At 39.4% G+C, this 20,223-nt stretch overlaps 1 pseudogene; it reads right to left on the reverse strand.

Moving 5' to 3' along the window:
* The window catches only part of LOC116649492, a 35,608-nt pseudogene that overhangs the window by 14,585 nt on the left and 800 nt on the right, over nt 1-20,223 (reverse strand).

Raw genomic sequence — 20,223 nt, forward strand, 5'->3', positions numbered from 1 at the left:
TTATTCCTTTTGATGGCTGCATAATATTCCATTGTATATATATACCATCAGATGGCTCCTTCTTACCTTTCAGGTCTCACCTCATAAATTGCCTCCTCTGAAATGCCTTCTATGACCACACAATCTAAATAGGCCTTTTGGGGTGCCTGGGTGGCTCACTCGGTTAAGCATCCAACTCTTGATTTTGGCTCAGGTCATGGTCTCAGGGTCCTGGGACCAAGCCCCAAGTAGGGCTCTGTGCTCAGCAGGGAGGCTGCTTAAGATTCTCTCTCTCCCTCTCCCTCTGCCCTTCCCCCCCCTCTAATCGTGTGCAGGTGCGCACATGGGCATACTCTCTCTCTCTCAAATAAATAAATAAATCTTGGGGCACCTGGGTGGTTCAGTCGTTAAGCGTCTGCCTTCAGCTCAGGTCATGATCCCAGGTTCCTGGGATCGAGCCCCACATAGGGCTCCCTGCTCCGCGGGAAGCCTGCTTTCCCTCTCCCACTCCCCCTGCTTGTGTTCCCTCTCTCGCTATGTCTCTGTTAAATAAATAAATAAAATCTTTAAAAAATAAAGTAAAATAAATAAATCAATAAATAAATAGGCTTCTGATCATTTCCTATTAATTACCTTGTTTCATAGCATGTATCATCTGAAATTATTTTGTCATTTGTTCATTATGTATCTCCTCCCCCACCTCTGTAGTGTAAGTTCCAGGACATGAGTTGGTCTCTGTTTTCTTCCCAGCTGTATCCCTGTCCATAGACAGTTTCTAGCACAACACAGGTGCTCATTAAATATCTGTTGAATGAATGAATGAAGGTATTCAAGCAATCTGAAAGCAGAGCAGCCTGTTCTCTCCTTAAATATCTCCAGAGAAGATTCCACCACTTTCTGAAAAATGAATTCCAGCATCCAATAACTTCTAGTTGTCAGAAAGGTCCTCCTAATATCCAACCTAAATCCTTCCTAAGGCAATTGCTGTCTCTTCTTGTTTGGTCCTCAACGGAATCATTAAATTGCCTTTTTATAGTCAGTAATAAATTTGTTATTGGCCTTCTTAACACTAGTGCTACTTCTCACACTTTCTAACACTGTTCTCTTCTGTCTTTGTCAAAATTCTCTGGCTCAAGCTTCATTTGTGAGCCCAACACTGAATATGAATATTACTGCTTGAACATGCCTATATAAGGAAATCTCAACTTAAAAAAGTAGTCTGTACATCATCTCACCTCTTTCTTGATCTCTTTTTCTATAGGTTCTGCATATGAATGCATAAGGGTCTTTTGTGAGGATGCTTGGACCTTCTCAAGAATCTGTAGGTGCAAATGAGAAGTTGCAAAATACCTCAAGGGTGTAGATTCTCGAAAAGCTTCCTCAACATGGCCAGCCCACCTGGGCTTCAGCGCCCACACAAAGCCGGTCACAGGTGCAAGGTCTGAACATTTTTAAAAGGGGCACCTGGGTGGCTCAGTCGGTTAAACGTCCAGCTCTTGATCTCACCTCAGGTCTCGATCTCAGGGTTGTGAGTCCAAGCCTTGAGTTGGGCTCCACTCTGGGCATGGAGCCTACTAAAAAAATTAAATATATATATATTTAAAAATTTATTTAATAAACAAATATTTAGTAAACAAGATAATAAGGATCTCCTGGGGTCCAACTGCTCGGACTGCTCCCACCTAAGCAAGGGGCCAGGGATGGGTCCTAGGAAAAGGCCCAGACTGGACCAAAAAGTCCACAAGTGCCACTTATACCAGCAAGACCCAGTCCCACCGGCTGACAGGTAAAGCCTGGTACAGCAGGGAGGAAGCCCCAAGAACCAGGATATGACCCAGTGTAGGCTGCAAGGACCTGTCTTATCTTAGCTTGGCTGCCCCAATAACTCAGCCTGCACCGAGGTGATGACCCCACAGCCCAAAGTTGGGATGCCAGCCCCTCTTTGGCCTGGGACTTGGACCCCAGAAGGAGCAGGCAGCTGGGGGCAGGGTGGGATGGGCAAAACAGGTGATGAGGATTAAGGAGCACACTTGTTGTGATGAGCACCGGGTCTTCTATGCAAGTGTTGAATCACTATATTGTACACCTGACACTAATATTACACTGTGTTAACTGGAATTTGAATAAAAACTTAACAAAAAAGAAAAGAAAAAGGAAATCAACCAATATAATTCATGTATTTTTTATAATAAAGATAGATAACATGTTTATTCACTAGATGGATAAAATGTATAGGATAAAATTCAACATCATTCATAACTTTAAAAAAATCTCTTACAAAACTAGGAATAAGTGGGAACTTTATCTGATAAAGCCTCAACAAAAACTCCCTGTATCAGGTATCCATCACTGCATGACAAATTACCGCAAAGCTTAATGGCTTAACACGATAATAAACATTTATGTTCTCACACACTTTCTGTGGGTCAGAAATTAGGAGCAGTTTAGCTGGGTGGCTCTAGCTTAGAGTTTCTTAGGAAACCCTAAGAATATTGGTCAGTACTGCAGGTGTCTGAAGGCAGGACGGGGGCTGAAGGAGCCCCTTCCGAGGTGGCTTACTCACAGAACTGGCAAATTGATGCTGGTCGCTGGGGGGAGGCCTCTCTGCCACACTGACCCCATGGAGGGTGCATCAGTATGCTCCCGACACAGCATCTGGCTTCCAAAAAAGAGCAAAGGGAGGGGCGCCTGGGTGGCTCAGTCGCTGAGCTTCTGCCTTTGGCTCAGGTCATGATCCCAGGGTCCTGGGATCGGGCTCCCTGCTCGGCGGGAAGCCTGCTTCTCCCTCTCCCACTCCCCCTGCTTGTGTTCCCTCTCTCGCTCTCTCTCTCTGTCAAATAAATAAAATCTTAAAAAAAAAAAAAGAGCAAAGGGAAACAGCAATATCTATTATAAAAGTAGTCTCAGAAGTCAAACCGCCATTTCCTCCGTATCCTATGACAGAGGTCAGCCCTGTTCAGGGTTGAAGTGTGAATATCATTAGACAAAGATTGTTTTGGGGGCAATCTTGGGGACTGGTTATCACAACACCATGCTGAGTATCTTATTTTATGGTGAAACATTCAAATTATTCCCTTTAATTTCATGAACAAGACAAAGTCTGCCACTACCACACTTCTATTCAACATTGGACTAGAGGACTTAGCTGACACAGAAAAACAAGAAAAAGAAAGAAAAGGAAGAAACAGTCACTATTTTCAGACCATATAGATGTGTCAACATAGAAAAAGGCAAAAAAAATATATATATATACCACAAAACATGGGAATTTAGGTGAATAATGTTTCTGGATACAAAGCCAATGCATAAAAATCGGCTGAATTTTTATATATCAGCAGCAATCAGTTAGACAATGAAACTTTAAAAAATGATTTCAGTTACAATGACATAAAAAATATGAAGTACTTAGGGGTAAACCTAACAAAATACATTTATGACCTTGATGGAAAATACTATAAAACTTCACTGAAAAGCATTATAGAAGACCTGACTAAATGGAGGGCTTTATCATAGTTGTGGACTGGAAGACTCAGTGTTGGGAAAATGCCAGTTCTCCCCAAATTAATGTGCAGATCTAATAAATTCCAATCAAAATCCTGAAAGTGTTTTGAGAAGAGGGAAGAACCGACAAGGCGATTCTGAAGAACTAGATGGAAGGACATGCCATACAAAATATAAGGAATTATTATAAATCCCTAGTAATTGGGGCTCCTGGGTGGCTCAGCCGCTAGGCATCTGCCTTTGGCTCAGGTCATGATCCCAGGGTCCTGAAATCGAGCCCCGCATCGGGCTCCCTGCTCAGTGGGAAGCCTGCTTCTCCCTCTCCCACTCCCCCTGCTTGTGTTCCCTCTCTCGCTGTCTCTCTCTCTGTCAAATAAATAAAATCTTTGAAAATAAATAAATAAATCCCTAGTAATTAAAAATGTATCTTACTGATTTAGAGACAGACAATGTAACTAATGAAATAAAATAGCCCATGCATAAATGGAATCTTGGCTTATGATAGAGCTGATAGTAAAGAGCCATGGAAAGGATGATAGCCTTTTTGATAAATGGTACTTGGTTACAGATGAAAAATAACTAAGTAACTACCTTACCCCATACACAAAAATCCATTCTAAGCGAACCTGGAAGCCAATGTAAAGAGTAAACTATAATGGAACACTACATCAAAAACTAATGATGTATTGTATGGTGACTGACATAACATAATAAAATTAAATTAAAAATAAAAGAGTAGACTATAACATTTTCAGAGCACAACATCAAAAACTATCTTTACAACTGATGGGTAGGAAAGCATTTCTTAAAGAAAACACAAAAGGCACAAGTTACTACTACTACTACTAATAATAATAAATGTGTTTGAATCTCAGATGTCAACAATTCTACAAGGCACCATTATATTAAGAAAGGAAAAACATCGCCAATTAAATTGTAGGACAATGTTTTCTTATTACTTAGAATTTTTTACCTTACACTATTATAAACTTATTTTTTAATTTTACTTTTTTAGATTTTATATGCATGCATAAGAAAGAAAATTTGAGGGAAATAAACCAGTCAAAATATTCCTAAAATGTTTTCATATTCAGAGCCTGAATCTTAGAAATAGTTTTTGTTCCATTCTTGACAGCTGTGTTTTCCACATAGCAGCATCCTCTACCATCAGGAACCCTGGTGATGACTGTGCTTCTTCTTTTTTTTTTTTAATTGAAGAGTATTTTGCTATGAGATTGGATATTTATTTAATAAGATCTGTGTTCAATGTGGACTCGTCTCTGCGATTAGCTGTGGAGTGTTTGTTGTGCCAGTCTTTGGGTCGTTTTCTGGGTTATTTACACTGATGGGGGGTGTTATCTAGTTGTGTCAGTAGGACAGGTGAGCTTAGGGCCCTCCTACCCTGCCATCTTCCCTGGAACTCTTCAGGATTTTCTCCCAAGCCAATGGCTCCTATTTTGGAAATTTTGACACTTCCTTTGACACTTCCTTGATTTACCAGGAATTGTCAACAGCATATTTCAGCCAATCACCAGGATTTATATATTTTCTGCATAGTCTTTAAATAGTCTCTTGTTTGATGGGGAGCCTGGAAGGTTCAGTCAGTTAAGCACCCAACTCTTGATCTCAGCTCAGGTCATGATCTCAGGGTTGTGAGATGGAGCCCAGTGTCAGGCTCCCTGCTGGGTGTGGAGCCTGCTTAAGATTCTCTCTCTCCCAGGACGCCTGGGTGGCTCAGTTGGATAAGCGTCTGCCTTTGGCTCCGGTCATGATCCCAGGGTCCTGGGATCGAGTCCCACATCCCACATCGGCCTCCCTGCTCAGCGGGGAGCCTGCTTCTCCCTCTGCCTGCCACTCTCTCTCTCTCTCTCTGGCAAATAAATAAAATCTTAAAAAAAGAAAAAAAAGATTCTCTCTCTCCCTTTCCCTCTGCCACTCCCCTGTCTGGAGAGCTTTTTCTCCCCATCTCTTAAAAGAAAAAAAAAAAAGAAGTCTGTTCTTTGAAATGTCAAAGAATTGCCCTTGTCCAGTATGAGATTGGGAGTCACAGTCAGGTCCCTGGATGGGCAGGTAAGAACAATTACACCATGACTTGTTGCCTGGCTGGCGGGCATGGAAGACTCATCAATTGTAAGAGATGCTGTATTAGTTTCCTATGGCTCCCATCCCAAATTACCACAGCTGTGGGGCTTAAAACAAGGCGCATTTATTCTTTCATTTCGGGAGGCTAGAAGTCTGCAATCAGTTTCATCAGGCCAAAAGCAAGTATGGGCAGGGCCATGTTCCCTCCAGAGGCTCTAGGGGAGAACCTATTTCCTTGCCTTTTCCATTTTCTAGAGCTGCATTCCTTAGCTCATAGCCTCTTCCTCCCTCTTCAAAGCCCAGCTGCAGAGCGTCTTCAAATTTCTCTGAACTTCCATTGTCCTGTCACATCTTCTCCCTTCTGTCACTGCAATCAAACTTCCCTCTGCCTCTTCTTTATAAGGACACTGGCAATTACATTTTAGGGCCCTCCCAGATAATCCAGGATAATCTCTCCATCTCAGAATCCTTAATTTAATCAGGCTTGCAAAGTAACATTAGCCATATAAGGTAAGAGTCACAGATTTCAGGGTTTCAGACATGGATGTCTTTGGAGGACACTATTCAGCCTACCACAGATGATAAATGTGAAAAAATATGCATCTATGAATTGATGAGATATGATAATATCAATAATGGCTAATTTGCTTTTGGGGCACCTGGGTGGTGCTGTTGGTTGAGCGTCTGACTCTTGGTTTCGGCTTAGGTCATAATCTCAGGGCTGTGGGATCCAGCCCCGCGTCAGGCCCTGTGCTCCGCACCCAGAATCTACTTGAGGTTCTCTCTCTCACTCTCCCTCTGCCCCTCCCACTTATGCTCTCTTTCTAAATAAGTAAGTAAATAAATAAATCTTTTTAAAAATAGCTAATTTGATTTCATGTGCCAAGTACTGTTCTATGAGCTTCACGTATAATTACTTATTTGTTAAGTTTGACACAAGAGACTACCTTTACAACCTAGGGGTAAGGAAGGATTTCTTAAATAAGATACAGAGGCATGAACCATAAGTGAAATGATAATAATAGTAATATGAATAAATTGCTATCAGTAATTACACTAAATTATTACATTTTGTTAATTATAACATTAAAATTAAGAAGTTCTATTAATCAAAAGACACTATAGAAAAAGTGAGAAAACATACCACAAACTTGGAGGAGATATTTGCTATGCATACAGCTGACAAAAGTTTAACGTGCAAGGTATATAAAGAATTCCTGGGGCGCGTGGGTGGCTCGGTCGTTAAGCGTCTGCCTTCGGCTCAGGTCATGATCCCAGGGTCCTGGGATCGAGCCCCACATCGAGCCCCGCATCGGGCTCCCTGCTCCGGGGGAGGCCTGCTTCTCCCTCTCCCAGTCCACCTGCTTGTGTTCCCTCTCTCGCTGTGTCTCTCTCTGTCAAATAAATAAAATCTTAAAAAAAAAAAAAAGAACTCCTTATAAGGAAGAATTTATATTCATTAAAAGAGGAAAGACAACCTAATAGAAAAAGTAGGTACAAGACTTAAACATACACATCATAAAGTGCCCAAAGGGGTGCAAAACACTAGTTGGAGTGTAAACTGTCACAATTGCTTTGGAAAATAATTTAACATCATCTTGTAAAATAGAAGATGTGCTAACCCTATGATCACAAATCCCACTTTAGGTATATACACTAAAACTGTTGGGATACATGTAACAAAAAACATGTATAAGAATATTGACAGCACCACTGTTAAATACTAGCCCAAATAATATCAGCAGTAAAAAATGGATAAATCTGTACAATTGAATACTCCATATCACACTGAAAATAAATTCATTTCAGCTACATATAACAGTATGGATAATCTCAGGAATGTATGTTAAATGACAAAAAGCAAATCGCAGAAAAATACATATGGTACAATTTCATTAATATAGTTCAAAAAACCAAGCCAAACAATATTGTTTAGGAATAAAACATATGAACAGCAAAGGCAAGCTAAAAAAAAAATTAGTTTTCCCTATCAATTTTTCTTTCCTAGTCTTGGCATATTTCTTCCAATCTTGGCATCCAGTGGAAATGGCTCAAAGTAAAAAGGAATGGGTTACCCAGGATCCCTGGGTTACTGATTGCTTCCCACCTAGACTTTCCATATAAAGACTGGGAATTCTAAGTAGAGGTCATATACTGGGAAAGAGGATCACTGCCACAAGTTATGTTATTCAGCATTAAACTGTCTCAGGCAGTTATCAAGTTAAATAAGTTGCTGCCATCCTTTTTGGTTGTACAAAACTTTACGCTCAGCCTTGCCCCTTCTATCCACTCTTACAGGGCTTCTAGACTCTCTAAGTCATCTATTTTAGAAAGCATTTTGCTCTCCTATATTTCTCTTTTCTACCATCAACATTCTTCTTCTTTTGAAAAAAAAAATACATTGAATATTCTCAAAGACCCTGAGAAGCTCAGCTTGGCAGAGATACTATTTCCTCTCTGTCATTTCCCCTTTCATCCAAATTCTCAGAAAAGGAAACCTGACTGGCTCAGCTGGGTGATACCAGCTTATAACCATTTATGGTGGGGATGACAGAAGGCAGCTCTGTGGCACAAAACTGATCCTGAAGGTCCCCCATTGGAGGTAGGATAGCCCATAAAAGCAGTCATTATGAGCTGGACAGATACTCCAAAAGTGTTCTACTAAAGCTATTATTTACAATAATTCAATGAATATCCTTGTATATATGTCCTGATAAACATTGTCTAATTGCTTTCTTAGGATAAAATCATAAAGGTGTGATTATTGGATCAAATGTATTAATATGATTGAAATTTTTTTTATTTATTTATTTATTTATTTATTTTTAATTTTTTATGATTGAAATTTTAAATTCATATTATCAAATTGTTCTCCAAAGCATTGGATTAATTCACACTCCTACCATCAGTGTATAAAATGACCATTTGACAAAATATAATATTCTTGTCAATATTGGGTCTCAGTTTTTAAAAAGATTTTATTTATTTTATTTATTCGAGAGGGAGAGAGTGGGAGGGAGAGGGAGAGAGAATCTGAAGCAGACTCCATGCTGAGCACGGAGCCCCGTGTAGGGCTTGATCCCACAACTGTGAGATCATGACTTGAGCCGAAACCAAGAGTCAGACGCTCGACTGACTGAGCCACCCAGGCGCCCCTCAGGTCTCATTTTTTAAAAACATTTGCCAGTTTGATAAATGAAGGTGGTATCTCATTGTTTTCATCTGTCTTTTCTTTTATAATCAGTTAAAGCTAAATTTTTTCATCTGCATTTTGGATATTTTTATTTCTGAACTTTTGAAGAGCTTACCTGTATAAATTAGCTATTTTTAAATAGGGCTGTTTTTTCATCCTAATAGTTTGTAAGAGCAACATAGATGTTGAAAATATTTCTGTTTCTATTAGTCTTTTTAATATGTTTATAGAGAGGGGGCACCTGGGTGGCTCAGTCGTTAAGCATCTGCCTTCGGCTTAGGTCATGATCCCGGGGTCCTGGGATCGAGCCCCGCATCGGGCTCCCTGCTTGGCGGGAGGCCTGCTTCTCCCTCTCACACTCCCCCTGCTTGTGTTCCCTCTCTCGCTGTGTCTCTCTCTGTCAAATAAATAAATAAAATCTTTAAAAAAATATGTTTATAGAGAGGTGTTTGTTTGCTTGTTTTTTGGATGCCTGGTTCAATCTAAAAAGGATACTTTTGCCTAAACATTGACTGTCCTCAGATCAGTTTTTGTGTTTGTGTGTGTGTGTGTGTGTGTGTGTGTTTAGAGAGAGAGAGAGAGAAAGAGAGAGTGGGGTGGAGCGGGGGAGCAGAGGGAGAGAGAGAATCTTAAGCAGGCTCCACGCCCAGCACGGAGCCCAATTCGGAGCTCGGTCTTACAACCCTGAGACCATGACCTGAGCCAAAATCAAGGGTCAGACACTTAACCAGCTGAGGCACCCAGGTGCCCCGTCCACAGATCAGCTTTAGAATAGATTAAAAAAAAATACTCTGGAAAACAATAGATTAAAGTATTAACAAATAAATAAACAAATTAACAAATAAATATTGAAAACTTAATAAACCTGAAGTGCCAGGCATATATTCAATCACAGTGGCCTCTATTGTAATAAAGAGCTAATTGCATCCTCTTTCATTCACTTAACATGGATCAGTATTTGTCTCTTCTCACTTGGATTTCTGCAACTGGCCCTAAATTGTCTCTGCCTCTAGTCTCATCCATCATTGCCAAAAAAATAATCCTTCTGGTATACAAATTTTATGTCACACACCCGCTTATCACCCTTCGGTGGTTTCCAGTGGCCTTCAGGATAAAGTCCAAACTCCTCAGCACAAGGTCCTGCCCCACCTGCATCCTACCTAATCCTCTGGCCTTCCTTCTATCTCCATGTCACATCACCCACACTACGGCCACAGAGAACCACCCACAGTTCTCCACATGTACCCCGCTGCTTAACAGATTTGTTATTCCTTCTGTGTGGAACCCCCTTCCTCCTTGTGACTATTGATGAACTCTTGTTTATTTTTTGGACTCCCCCCACTCTTTACATATGCTCAGAAGCCTGTCTGCTCTGCCCTGTTTCCTTAGGTACCCAGCTGCTATGCTTCTATAGCACCTCATGCACTTCTTGCCCTTAACACTTCTGAGCGTTTACTGGTCTGTTTCTTCCAGACTACAAATGTGGTGACAGACTTCTCTATGATTATAATTCAGGGTCTTACCCAGGGCTTGATGCATCACAGACCATTAAGTTTTTGCCAATTAAATATAGAGACAAATGAACATTTCTATGTTTTCTCAGGAAAAAGTACAACAAAGCAAATGTACCACTATCAAAGAGATTTAAGTAGGGATAAAAAAATATAGCAGAGTGTTAGCACATTAATAATCATTTAAAAGAGTTTACCACTCGGGTGTCTGGGTGGCTCCGTGGGTTAAGCATCCGACTCTTGATTCTGGCTCAGGTCATGATCTCCGGGTTATGGGATCAAGCCCTGAGTTGGGCTCTGTGCTCAGAGTGGTGTCTGCTTGAGATTCTCTCTCTCCCTCTCCTTCTGCCCCTCCCCCTGCTCTCTCTCTCTTTCCTTCAAATAAATAAATAAATAAATAAATAAATAAATAAAATCATCTTTAAAAATGTTTCCTACTTAAGAGCATTTAGTATATTGCTTTTTTGCCCTGTGCCTTTATTTCCACATTTTTAGGTCTAAAAGGATAGTAGCAAGCAAACATCTTATCTTCAGATAAACTAGGGTAGAAGAAGATTCAGAAATTTGATTGTAAAATGCTTTGATATATCAATTGTTGGTATAAAATTCCAGGAAACCTAAAAACATCTTGTTTCAAATATCTATAATATTAAAAGTTATTAAGTAATGTAATGTAGTTCATTTTTAGAGGAATTATGTAAGTGCAGTTTATTTTTACATAGAACCTTCTATTTGAGGTCATCAAGAGGAAATTGCAGTCATAGGATTTAGAGAAGATGAGAGATTGAGAAAATTATATAAACCTCAAAGTTGCTAAGAGACTAGATCTTAAGTGTTTTCACCATGAAGAAGAAATGATAATTATGTGAAGTGACAGAGGTGTTAGCTAATGGTAATCAGATTGTAATGTATCAGACCAACGCATTGTACACATTAAACTTACACAAGGTTATATGTCAATTATATCTCAGTTTTCAAAATGGAATATTATAAAAACCCATAACAAGCAAACAAACAAACCAGAAACAGACTCAGGAATACAGAGAACTGGTGGTTGTCCGAGGGGAGGGGAGTGGGGGGAAGAGTCAAATAGGTAAAGGGGATTAAGAGGTACAAAAAGAAAAAAAAACAGAAGGTTCTAAAGTTGAAAACAAACATGAAGTACTATGGAACTCATAAATTTATATATAATCCATTGTACCTAAGACACTGAGATAATTCTATTCTCCAGTATCAAGGTGATTAAAGCAGCAACACTTAAAGAAAAATAAAATAAAATATAACCATGAAAAAACCCCCAGCAACACTTAAGTCCAAATTGGAATAAATTAAAAGTTGCCAATTCTTTTGCTAAGCTAAAAACAACCCAAATATTCTGCAAAACAAGGGTGCTGACAATTTATACACCTGACAATTTATATAATCTTCCTCCTTGGAAAAGAAAAGAGAGATCTTTAGGCCCTAATATAGAAAGCTGCATAATATATTATTAAATGAGAAAAGCAACTTGCAAAATATAATCTATATAATCCCATTTTGGTGAAAATTTTATATACATATTTATATTCATACATGCATATTTTAAAACTTATAAGATCATCTAAAACTTAGCAGTTGTTATACTGGAGTGCAGAGTAGGAGGTGGGTCATCAAAGAGGATTTGCACTCCTTATGTATTTTTGTCATGTTTAAAATTTTACAATACGAATGCATTAATTTTGTACAAAAGATAAGGGTATTAAATTTTCCCTTTGTGGGAAAAAATTCTGAGATAGTGGGGGAGTGCATCAAGAAACTTGTTTTAAATTAACTCTTTTTTCACAAAAAAATCACCCAAGTGTGTTCTACCTCCTATAAGTTTTTTCTATCCCCTGGGAATTAATTCCCTAGTCAAGTAAATGGAAAGAACTTTGTCCCTAATGTTATCAGGGAAGAAGTCAAGTTTGAAATTCAGGAGTCATTACTCTTTACCTTCCTAGGACTTGACTCTAGGTCTTAAATAGACTTGGCTGCTTGCTTTCTTCCTTCCTTCCTTCCTTCCTTCCTTCCTTCCTTCCTTCCTTCCTTTCTTTTTTAAAGATTTATTTATTTATTTGAGAGAGAGAGAGAAGGGGGGGCAGACGGAGAGGGGAAGCAGACTCCCCGCTGAGCCAAGGGAAGCAGACTCCCCTCTGAGCCAAGAAATGTGGGGCTCCATCCCAGAAATCCGAGATCACAACCTGAGCCTAAACGGAGGCTTGAGCTCAAACCGGGAATCTGAGGAGTCAAATGCTTAATGACTGAGCCACCCAGGTGCCCCTGGCTGCTCCCTTTCTGAATGACAAAGGACAGAAAGATCTAGGAGGGTACAAACTTTTAGTTGTAAGATGAATAAGTTCTGGCAATCAAATGTACAGCATGGTGACTATAGTTAATAATACTGTATTGTGTACTTGAAAGGTGCTAAGACAGCAGATTTTAAATTTTCTCACCACACACACACACAGTAACCGTGTGAGGTGATAGATGTGTGAATTAACTTGATTGTGGCAATCATTTCACAATATAATATATACATGTATCAAAACATCACATTGTACACCTTAAATTTATACAATTTTTGTCAATCATACCTCAATAAAGCTGAGGGGGGAAAAGAAGAGAGAACGAAGGACCTAAAGTTGAGTGGAAGTCAAAATCTACTAAGCTTATGTCACACTTAGGAATCACAAATAAAGGCCTGGTCTGGAAGATTCCAGGTGGACAACAAAGTTAGTCAAAATACTCAGGTCAAGAGCCCTCAATCATCCAGCCTGAATAATCTGACAATGAATTAATCTGATAATTCTTTCTTTTCCAGTTGAGTTTGCCAGTGTAGACCTGGCTGGAAAGGGTTCTGAAGAGCCAGCAACAAGGATAAAAGGAAGAGAACAAAGACAGACCATTGCGTCTGGTGGGGAGCCCTCAGGAAAGGCGATGTGGATGCCAGTGCAGGAGATGTGGCCACGTGCAAGTAAGTCGGGGGCCCTTTGAGGACCCCAGAACTGTGACTGAGGTGACCCTTCCTCTCTAGCGGACAAAAGGGACAGCAACTCAGAGATGTGTGAGGAAGAAGCTTCAGTGCCCTACTTGTTTCACCACCAGAGTTTTGAGAGGGTAGGGTTTTGGCTACCTACTGAAATCTCAACCCTTCTTTTAAGTTCAAATTCTACCCTCTTTAGAAAACCTTCCCTAAATAAGCCTATATGATTTATAGTCAGTTTGAAGCAACTTAATACCTTATTAAATTACATTCTTATATTACCACCTTACTGGGCTATAAATGTCTCGAGGACAGAAATCATGTTTTGTCTTTTTAAAATGTCCATGATGCCTAGCGTCGGTTTGAGAATGTAAAAGGTGTTCAACAAGTAAGTGTTCCATGGAAAAGTTGAAAGGAAGAAACCATCAGGTTCCCTAAAGTAGCCCAAGCTTCTTTCTAACTTACAGAGGTGGTTGGGTTGAATCCCCCACATTCTCAAATCAGAGGGCTGAGGTTCACCCAGTGCATGGTATATTTTTCTCTGAAGAAAGCTACTCTGAATGCAGATTAAGGCTCAAAGCCCTACAAAGGACAACCGGGAAAGCACAGTCCCTTCTAAATCCCCTTGGGGACCAGGCTCTCCTCCCTGTGTGTCTGAGTCTGCGGGTGAGTGTGCATGGGTGGGGGAGGTTGTGGTGGGGCGGGAGGGCATAGGCAAGAGGGAGGAGAGAAACCCCAAGCGGTGATTATGTGGAGGGGATTTGCTATGTCTCTTTTCCTCCCCCCCTTCTTTCTTTGTCCTCTTTCTCCGTGTTCCTCTCTTTGTCCCCTTTTCCTCGTCTCCTTCTTCTGCATTTGTCTGGGAGGATCCTGGAGTGTTCTTTTGATCGACTCAATCTTTCTCTGGCACTTGAGTTCTGATTGGCTGAAGGACTTAGAAGGGGAAAAAAAAACTTTAATTAAGTAGATAATCTCTTCTTTGGAAGTTTGGCAGCTCCATTTCACCTCCCCTTAACTCTGTTTGGGATCGCTTACACACCACGAAAGTTGGGACTTGAGGAGAATTCCATCCCACTACCACTGAGGAGTATATTTCCCCATCTTGTCTGTCTCCCAAGTTTTTAGAATTTTCTATCTCTGTTGCGCCAGAGGATTATGTTGCTTACGAAGCCTTCTGTGTGTATCTTCCTTTTCACCTGTATCCTCCGACTCAGCTACACCTGGTAAGTAACCTGGACTCCTACCTGGAACTGGGACTAGGTAAATGTATGTAATATATGGGAGAGAGCTCTTTTTCATTTCCCGAAATGTAGGAAGATTTGGGATCTCTCCTAGGAAAAACTGTTCTATGGAGTAGGGGCTCTTCCTAAATTTATGGCTGATTTCAGTAAATCTTTAGGACCCTGACTAATAAAATAATAGATTTAAAAATAGATTAATAAATTGCTGTACCACAAATATTCTAAGTGGTTTTGGGAGAAATGGACAGTAGCCCCCCCCCCCCTTTTTTTTTTTTTACCAAATCCTAATGTCAGCATTGTGGAGAAAAGGAAGGTGGTTCAAAGCAAGTTCTACTGTGTTTGAATCTGATCTTTGAGGTGAAGGCTGGAGACAAAATACAATGGGATCTTACTTTGCACTTTCTGACTTTACTTTTTTCAGAATATTCCAAGTAACTACTCACATCATTGTGTCTTAGAGATAAAAATTAGCTTGATCCGTTGAGTTGGTATTGGGTTAACAAACATATTTGAGATAAAATATTTTAGAAATCTAAACTTTCTACAAATTTATGTAATGTATACAATTTACAAACATTTCTAAATTGCTCAGGAAATGAGGCAATGTTGGTGAAAGTGCTTTGGAAACTATAAACCACCTCACAAATGATAGGTGATATTATTGTCAGTTTTGTTTAGCTCTTGGAAATCACATAAAGTATCTATACATGGAAATGTTAACAAGTAACTACGCAATGAGATACAAAAGAAAGACCTGGGAAGTGCAGGTTGCTAGGGTGTTTGGAGATATACTGAGATACATAAGCTCAGTCTCTTTCTTTATCAGTTTGCACTGTGACCATTTAACCAAGGTATGAATCCAATTGCTACATAAACTGTTGATGAAGGAAGAATAGGGATTTCTTTGCTGAAATCAGCTTCCTGTGCCAAGAACGTATTCTCATCATAAGCTAGTATAGCCATCTTTATGAGAGAGTTGGTTAAGAAATACGCCAAATTTATACAATGATTTGCAAGTTAAGGCAGTCATTTGCAACACTTCCAATTACGAAGTGAACTACCAAATAATTGGTCAATTTTTAACTGGCATTTTAATTAAATATTTCACGTTCAAAAAAAAGTCTCTCTTTTTTCCTCTCAAGAGAACAAAAAGACAAAAGGGAGCAGAGACTATTTCAGAGCATTTCCACTGATGTTCATGGTATTCTTCAGCTGATTCAGTATCAGCAAAAGAGAAACACGAGATTCCTTTCCCCAGTCACCAGGGCAGTGTGAAGAATTGTTCTATAAAAAATACCTTTACTGTGTGTTCCTTCCCTGCTGGAGGGGGTCATGTTCATTTCATTCCGATACTGACACAGCCACACTGAAAGGTGGCTGGGTTGCTTGTCTGTCCAAATTCAAGTGTCTGGATTCAAAAAGAAAAAAGAAAAAAGAGATGTGAAAGAAAGTTCTAATTTAAAAACAGGGTTTAAGAACCCCTTCTCGCCTTGCCTGACTTTGAGGAGAAAATGTACAAATCTCCTGTATAATGCAATTAGATTTTAATTGCTTTTTCTCTGTAAGCCCTAATTTGAATTAAACATTTACACTTTGCCAAGAGTCTGCTTTTGGTAGCATTTGAAGAGTGATTTTTAAATTTAACATTAAGTCTTGATTATTCTTATAATGGAACTATCCGGGTTCTGCATAAGGTCATCTTCCCCTTTGTGCCATGCAGAGAAATTTGACCAACCACAGCCTTTCAGATGCTTCTCTTAATACTTCATTATCAGCCTTTTATGTAAGGACCTCAAAAGCATTTAACAAATAGAGAACCACAATTTCTGCTTGGCTGTTCAATTGTAGGCTTGCCTGAAATTACTGTCAAAAAAGTCCATCAACAGAAGCTCTTGGGCTTGAAAGGAGGAAATAAAGATGACACTCACTTACAACATGTAGTTTTACTAGGGTTCTCAAGGCAAGATGACTAGAAATTTTTTTAAAAAGCATTCTCCACCGTTTCTTCTTGTTGGGACACTCCTGAGAATTATCCTTTAGTAACTTGAGAAAAATATTTTCTTTGAATCTGTTTTCCTTAATCCCAATGGCTCCCAAAAAAGAGAATGGGAATGTGTGATACAGCTAAGCAGATAGTGATGGTTATAATGGTGGCCAGAGATGAGCCAATTTGACTTTTCATTTCCAGTACACTCACTCATCTGGCATGAATGGGCCTAGAACACGTTTTTCCTTAACTGTTGCCTTCATTTTACTTCAAATGATGTCTCATAACGATCCTAGGTTTTGCCCAATTCTGTCCATTTCTCCTTTCTCTCTCTCTCTCCCCTCCACCCGCCCAACCTGATGGCCAAATCAGAAAGATGCACTGGAACACAGAGTAACTACGGCTCTGCTCTCATTCTTTCCAAAGCATTTAAACAGAGTCAGTTTCTTTTCTGTGGTAGAGCAAGAATTTATTGAAAATCTTTGGGTTTTAAGGCAGCTTTTGAAATACACCTTCCTTGGTTAGCTACATTTATGTATTTAAAGTAACCTTTCTATGACCTTTCTATGAATTTCTGTGAAATTTCACCTGATAATGACTTGCAGAACCCCTGATCAGTAAGGGCTTCAGTGAGTGTAGGGGGGTTGTCTTGCATCCATACTCTCTCCAAGCATCATCTATAGCTAAAATTATTCTCCACATACATGTGCTACTATTTTTCAAATGTATATTATGAACAATAAAATACACACTTAAAATTACTGAACTCAAGATAATTTGTTGTCAAGTTTCTGTTAAGTTTTTTCACTAACAGATACAAAAGAACAAGTGCAATCAAGTGAGGATGCACTAAACTTTGTTACATTAAAAAGAAATTCTCATCCTCAGAGAGGCTGGGAATCTCTGAAGTTAGGGAAATAAAAGGTAAGTGAAAGTTCCTTTGGAATCTGGAAAATAATATGCCAGTATGAAAGGGTCATATACCAATAGCTTCCCTGATCAATAAAAAAATTCATAGCCCATGAAAAGACTTGGGATTCATGGGGTAACTCTTAAGGGGATTAGGTTAGTAGTTGCACTGTTGGAGGTCCTTCTAAGGGCTTGAGACATGATCACAGAAGTTTAATTCCCAGTTTTGTCATTGATTTGTCAACAACTTGAGCCCCACATTTTTACTTTCAGAGTCTCTATACTTCCTGCCATGAATAAAAATAAGTTAGCTAATAATAATAATTAATTAGTTAACGATATTTATTACTATCATCATCATCATTTACAAAGGCTAAGAGGTCCTGGGAAGAGACACTTCATTACAGCTTTTCTTACAAAACCAGTTTGTATAAATAGGGCAGATGCTCCATGATGCGTGTTTATTTTGTGCATGTGGATGGTAATATGACACAAAGAAGGATCTCCTTAAAAAAGGATCAGAAGAAAAGGAGTTTCAATCTAAACCCTCTCTCTTCCATGGAAAGAGTTTACTTTTTTCTCTTTTTCCCACCTGGGACAATTGGTTTAATGCTATGTATTAGGCAATGCTCTTCTCTCTTGGGACTATAAATACAAATCCCTTTTTCCTGGGCTCCATTTACTCTTAGCTTTTTTTCTTTTCCAACTGATATGATCAAGTTCTCTTAATCTGCCTGATGTTTACTATTATTAAAATCAGTTAAGACATTTAGAAAGGATTTTATTTGTTCACATTTGGGTGAAATGTTTTTTGGCTAAAAGATTCCAAAGATTCCACTAGAACCTTGCCATCTACTCATCTTTGAAGACTTAGTTTAGGTATTCCCTCCTCCTGGAAGGCTTCCCAGGTTGAATTAGCTACCTCTTCTCTCTGCCCCCATTATATCCAGTGGCAGGTTAAGCCACTGTGGCACTTGGTACCTTTTATTGGAATTCTGCTTTTGAATCTGTCTTCTTCACTAGCCCAGAAACTCCTTTAGGATCAGACACCTTGCCTTATCTATCATTGTGTCTCTTATGTGGAAATTAACCACAATTGTAATAATGGGTAACTTGCTATGTAGGCAGGCACTGTTGTAAGTGCTTTACCAATCCTAATATTGATCCTCCAAAGTAGATTCTATAGTCATCTACATTTTACAGGTGAGGGAACTGAGGCCCAGAGATCTTAAATAACTTGGCAAGATCACCTAACTGATAATGATCCAGATGGAACTTGAACACAGAAAATTTGGTTGTTGAGGCCTCAGGCTGAACTATGCCCTACTGATGAATGTGTTTTGAACTGACCTTTGCATGTAAACTATTTTACATAAGGGAAGACCATGACAGGAAACTTCAATCTTAATTTAAGCTTAATCTTTTCTTAAGTTCAGAAACTTCCAGAAGTAGGTATCAGTTCTCAGAAGTAGAGCTTTTTCATATTTTCTAGTTTAAAAGCAGAAGGTTCCATGGTTTACTTAAGTCCTTACTTTTGCATTGCTATCGTCTTCTGAAAAAGGGTCATTTAGAATTAGCTTTGGCTCTGCCCCATATCCTGGGACAAAATCTATCTCAGGAATAATGATAATGTGAGCCAACACTTAGTACATGTTCACTACGTAACAGGCCAAAGACACAAAACTTGTCAGTGGTAAGACAGGAATTTGAATCAACAGCACTCATGGCTTTTCTCCAATAAGCCCTTCTGCTTCAGATAGGACCTTGCTTGGTTTTCTGTGCTCACATTCATACCTCAGGAGCCAGAACACTGGACCATGGTCCTTCCTGCTGTGGCCATCCTTCTTTCTCTGACACTCCAATTCTTCTGGGAATTTTTAATGATGTTAACAGTAGTCTGATCCACATTTAGAAGTCTGGCATTAAGAAACAAAAGCTTGTACCTGACTGGTATTTTTATGTTAAAAAAATTAGTTCTGTTAGCTTATTTAAATTATCTTACACTTATTATACAACAAATTTTTTTAAAAGATTTTATTTATTTATTTGACAGAGAGAGACACAGCGAGAGAAGGAACACAAGCAGGGGGAGCGGGAGAGGGAGAAGCAGGCTTCCTGCCGAGCAGGGAGCCCAATGTGGGGTTCGATCCCAGGACCCTGGGATCATGACCTGAACTGATGGCAGACACTTAACGACTGAGCCACCCAGGCGTCCCTATCCAACAAATTTATATTATTTCATTCTGTTATTTCATTCCTTTCATCTCACTGAAAACTGTCTGCAGACTCTTTGATTTGGATTACATGTGTACCGTCTTTTGCCAAAAACCTCAAATTACCTGTTCTTTTCAACGTAGTGGGCTTGTGCTTATTTGAAGATCATTCAAAAACTATCTGTACTGCCTGTGATGTTAAGGTTTCTGGTATAGCGTTAAGAAAGCCAGCTCTGACGATATTTTCCTAAGGATAAAGACCCATTTTTGTAGCACATCTTAGGATCTGCAGGAACCCAAGAATTATTGTGGTGTCCTCCATTTCATTGTTTTTCATGTAACAGCTTTTAAAGAGACACTTGGAATCTTTAGAGCTCTTTTGACTTTTGATTCCCCTTACATTCAAAGTAATAGGCAGAGGCAAAAACAAATTCCCCAAGATCCCTAATTCAAACATGTGACAGGGAGATGTAGAGAATAAACATACAGTGTTGGTCTTGAAAGGAGGGAAGGAAGGAAGGAAGGAAAGAAGGAAGGAGAAAGAGAGAGAGAAGAAAGAAAGGAAGGAAGGAAGGAAGGAAGGAAGGAAGGAAGGAAGGAAGGAAG

The sequence above is a fragment of the Phoca vitulina genome, unplaced genomic scaffold (assembly GCF_004348235.1).
Source record: "Phoca vitulina isolate PV1807 unplaced genomic scaffold, GSC_HSeal_1.0 scaffold48, whole genome shotgun sequence".
Lineage (NCBI taxonomy): Eukaryota > Metazoa > Chordata > Mammalia > Carnivora > Phocidae > Phoca > Phoca vitulina.